Source organism: Brachyistius frenatus, unplaced genomic scaffold (assembly GCF_029030835.1).
Source record: "Brachyistius frenatus isolate BFR_SWC_R1_liver_20210118 unplaced genomic scaffold, ASM2903083v1 Contig_16, whole genome shotgun sequence".
NCBI lineage: Eukaryota > Metazoa > Chordata > Actinopteri > Embiotocidae > Brachyistius > Brachyistius frenatus.
In genome coordinates, this window is record NW_027210615.1 from 4,744,486 (window position 1) to 4,750,000 (window position 5,515).

Genomic DNA, 5,515 nt, shown 5'->3' on the forward strand with positions numbered 1-5,515 from the left:
GTGTGTGTGTGTGTGTGTGTGTGTGTGAGATGGTGTGTGTGAGCTGGCTGTGAGCACCAATAACTGTGCGATGGTCCGTATCTGCCTCTGTTGTTGAATCCCAAATGAGGGGCCGGAGTACAACACTGTTCTTTTCCCTTCAGCTGTTAGAATCAAGTCAAGCTAAGATGAAATGTAATTGTTCGCTGCAGTTCCGAAGATGATGAGGGCGACATGTTGTCTCATCTAATGTGTGCATGTTTCTTTGTGTGTACATGTGGATATAAAGTGCATCTACCACATCTGTTGTATTAGGTTGTGTAGTGGACAAAGACCACACTAAGCACTTAATAGCAAGACGCCTTTTTTGAAATTGTAGACAATAGCCCATATCAATGTTTCTGACATTGGATTTTTTTCACTTTTTGAATTTTGCATTAAGTTAACGTATGTACAGTATATTTCCATGCAGAGAAAAGTCCAGAACTATAGGACCAAGCGAATTTAGGGATCCCAGATAAGGTGTCAATGATTCTAATGTCCATAAAGAGTGACAAGTGGACACTGTCTTATTTAAACAAGGTCATCTAGGGTCTGGAGTTCTCTTTGGTATTGATGTGTGATGTGTTGTTGATGTTTCATCACGCCAAGTTACAGTTACAGTAGACATGTTTGGAGCAGGCCAAAGACAACTTTTCAGGAAAAAAACACCTCAAACCAGCTGTAAAGCATGGTGGTGGAAATATTATGGTCTAGGGTTCTTTCACTGCCTGTCATTGATTCAGCTTTGAATTCTGAATCATAGCAAAGAGTGTTTGAAGATAATGTGAAACCATCTGCTTAAAAGTTGAAGTTGAACCAAAAGTAGATCTTTCAACAGGATAATGACCCTAAGAACACAAACAAATCCACCAGAGAATGGCTCGAAAAGAAGAAATGGCATGTTGAAAAATGGACAAACAGCTTAATTTCATTGCCACTATGCTATTATTGATTATTATTGTGATATAACTACTGTTAGACCAAATTACAATTAAAAAATACTTTATCTCCTCGTCCCCATGTGCAACCACAGCTCATTTTTACTTCTCCGCTGGTTCTTTTGGTTTCTTTGTTGTGTAATGGCTGATGATATGCTTCCCCAACTTTCTGTAATTCGTTCAAAAGTCTGAACCACCAAAAAAGTGTTCTGTTCAGTTTTCTCTTGACTTAGACCACCGCTTTTGGCTGGATCAAGTTTTGCCTCTTTGGTCCGTATTGTGGTTTGAGGCATGTTTCACTGTTGCTACTTTGCTTCAGACCAAACTGAAATATTCGTATGGTCCGGCTCAAACAAGGTGGGAGTAAAATCACCCCGAGACATTTTGCACACATATAGCTTTAGTAATTCATCCCAACTTTGCAGAAAATACTGCTCCACATTGTGCAGCCTGTGTTTAGCAATGTGGTCTAAATAAGTTAATTCTGTGTTATTTGGAAAATTTGATTTTAAGCTTTGATTTCTTGGCAGTGAGTAATTATATTCCATCTCGCTAAATTCAACACAACATAACAGCAAATGAATGAATATGAGGTTGAAGAGCTGCGCAGTGGGAAATACCGTACAGCAGTTGAGGGGAGAGGAACCAATGAAAGGAGGCGAGAGAAGCTGAAATGCTGCAGATGAACAGCATCAACAGTCCAGCTCTGTTTCTCTATGATTATTTGAAACAATATGAAGAAAAGATGGTCACCTTGGTCTTTCTTTGACTCTTGTTTACTGGCTTCCTCGCTCACACAAAAGTATGTTTTCAAAGGCTGAAAGCTCCTAGTTAGCTGTAGCATTAGCTGCCTCCTGCGCTGCTCATCACTGGCCAGGCTGTAACTACAGATGCTTCCATGAAAGACAAAAGGAGGAAGCTTAAAAGAAGCGTGGCCTTTTAGCCATGTGTGTGTGTGTGTGTGTGTGTGTGTGTGTGTGTGTGGGGGGGGTGCATCATGTGTGCAATAGAGATCAAACAGGTACAAAACAAGAGCGAGGAAGCCTGGTCGTCCTTTGAGCTGCTGCACTAAAAGAGTCGTCCACCACCCACTCTGTCTTTTCCTCTTCTCCCTCTCTGTCTCCGATTGCCAGCATCTTTTCTCGTTCTCCCTCTCCATCTCTGCTCCCCCTCCTGCTCCTGTCTCCTTTCCCATCTACTCTTCTTCTCTTGCTTTCTGTAATGGCTGCTGCATTTGCTCTCGGAGCTGAGTCTAACATCAGGAGTTTCTGTGATTTTTGTCATTGATCAAAAACAATAAAAAAAAAAACAATAAAAAAAAATAACAGGAAGAATCTGTTAAGAGAAACAAAATAGAACTTGAAGGGAAAAATGAAGAAAGAATACAATTTGCCTGATCTTAACAAACTCACAATAAGACCTTGACTATTAAACACAAAAGCTAAGAGAGTTAATCTGTGTAAAAGCAAGAAGAAATTGAGAAAAACACTGCGTTTTTATTTTAATGCCTAATTAGCTTCTTTTTTTTCAGGCAGCTCTCAGTGGAGATTTTAATTATGATTTGGCATCAGTCTTGTGTTTGTGAGATGAAATGGACATTGTTGATCAAGGCTCTGTTGGAAGGTGGTGGAGACGGAGGGAGATACAAGAAAACCAGAAAATGCGGGAGAGAGATTGTGGAGCTGGTCGTTCATTCACACCATGCTCAGCTACTTGCTGACAAACCACGCACACCAAAACCCGTGCTGGAAGCAGGGCCATTTCTCTTGCCTCAGAATTTGCACTTAAAAGTCAAAAGTCCCAACATGTTTTATAAAGCGTCTGTTTTTCTATTGTCAGTGGGTAATGATTCTGCTGCTGGCAGCAAAGCAATGGATGTCTGACTTTTGTGTGTTCTGTTTCTAGTTTGTTGAAAATAAAATGAAGATAAAAAGGCTCCTGTATAGTCAGCCGGAATCTAAGTTCTGAGACTGCATATGTTTACGCTTTTTCTTGTTTTTCTAGGTCAGAAAAATTAACATTCAGACCCGAAAAAACTCATATGCAGTCATTCATTTTGTCAATTGTAGTACGTTTTACCATCGACGACATGCAGCTTCTTTTGTATTTCAACGTGGATCCTTGGGAGAACTAAACGTTAAAAGTCTTCCCACACCAAGGGTGTGATTAATAATCAGCACAAAAATATGTAATACTCGCTGGTGAATATTTTGCATTAAATATATTCATACTGGCATCGATGGGAATTTACAACAGTTATCGCAGTTTTTCCCAAAACAGTTCAAATAGATGTGTACCAGTTCGTTCTTCAAGAACAGTAATGGATTCAAAATGGCAAAAATGTCTTTTTAAAATCGTCATGGTCGGTATCAAGATAGTCGATTAAGATAGCACACCAACGTCGGTGGGAAATTTCAATACTGTCGTAAACATGTGCCCCTTATTTTTAATAAACTGACACAGAGACGCTTTAACGTGATGTATTGTAGTGCACAACACTCATGATACAGGCAGCTGATCTGAGAAAAAAATTGTTTTGTTTGGGAATATGAACAGGAGCAATAATAATACAGGTGAACTGACAAACGAAGCTCTGTGCTCTGTCTGCCTCACGAAAGTGGTGGGAGTGATCTGCAAATCCTTCTGCGTGTGTGCTTCAAGTGCAGCATCTGACTGAAAATTCTTCACAGCGAAAACTCCGGATGTCGCCTGAAATGCACAACGTGATTGGTTGTGATTAGCGGTCTGATAGTTTCAAAAAATCAACCTCCTTCTGAATAACTAAAATGTTGATTTTTCGATGCACAATACATAAACAACAGTTCGGAAAGATATATTGATGCCACACACACACACACACACACACACAAACAATGCCCCCACTGTGTAAAGGCTGTCAAGCTATAATTGTCAGTAGTTTTATATTAACGGTGAAGCATTCATTGTAAAATGTGAAGATTGCCTAAATGCTGCACTTCCTGAAATATTTGAGCCTCTTTTAGCTCATTGTTTTAGTATTCAGGTCCTGCAACTTTACCGTTGTGGTTTACTCCCAGCGCTCTTCATAATGCAGTTTTTCAGCAGCTGTTGTGTGTTATTCTGCAGTTTAAAGGGACCAAAGTTCCACCTGGTATGACACACAATGTTTTCCATAAAGCTGAATGCACAGATATGTATGTTCGCGATGTTGTGGCAAGCTTTGTACCCTTCAGGTTATAATTTGTTTACACTAAAAGCTGTCCTTTCTGCGTGAAAATAAAAGGGTTGGAGGGGACACATGGTATTATCAGCAATGTTAATTCACTGTCACTTTTATTCAATGGTGTCGCGGCAAATAAAGACATGATAGTGTACCCTCCAGTCAGTGAATGTGATAAAGCCAAACACAAATACACACATATCTCATGTTTTCCTGATTTTTCCTTATTCTCATAACTCAGCAAGAAATTAAACAACAGCTTGTTTTATTGTAGCCTGAAGAGGCGGTGAACTCTATGCGAGCAATACTTCAAGTAAATTTACCCTTAAGATAAAGCTGTCGTGCTTTTTAACAACCAAAGCACAAGTCTTTAAAATGTTTTAATGTAATACTGTTCAGTACAAGCAGCAGAAATCCGATGTGGATGACTCAGATGTTTTCAGGATGAGAGATGAATTCTGAGACCGGTAATGCCACATCAAGCCACGTAAGGCCCTGGGAGTTAGCAGAAAGGATGTTCACAGAAACGGGACACATGCACACAGACATGCACACATACAGTAATGTGAGCAGCAGAGTATCATCTGTGTAACCACATCCTCTGTGTGGGGAGAGGAACCTCACACCCCCAAGTCCTCTATGAAAACTCCCCAGTCATCACTAATATGGGCAGGAATATCAACATTTAATATGCACAAGGGGACGCAAAGGTCATAGCAGGAGTCCAGGATGAAGATATACTGCACAGATTCTTGCAGATCACCAGAAATGATCATGCCTGAGTGCACAGTGCGTTCTCCTTTATGGTGCAAATTCACCTCCTCAACCCAAATCTCTCATTGTATTTACAAGGTAACAATAAAAGTCAAGACAGGGGGGAAATAAATAAGCTTTGAAAGGCTTTGGCTGTCATTTTGAAAAAAAAAAGTACAACTGTAAACATGTCTGCGCTAATGGCCGCCTGGTAACAATTATGTAACCTTTAAACCTGCCACTGTTTGAGGGGGTTCATGAGGGGGAAGATTGTACATATCCTTTGTCCCAGTTTCAAAGAGTGATTAGCACTGCCGGAGATATGACAGAGATAGATGTTATAGAGATAGTACATATAGTAGGTAGCAGTGTCAGTTTGGAATCTACCTTCAAACATGTTTTTTTTTTAAATTATTATTTTAATTTGAGTTTTGCAGCAGGCTGTGGTCTTTGGTGAAATAACACACAAGGCCAACACCACCGATAGAAATGATTTGTCAAGTTTCAAGGGAGCTGACCTTCAGCATTGAACATTATTGAATGGAAGCAAGCGAGCGCACACACAACCACTCACAGAGCAGGCTGAGGTGCACCTCACATCCAA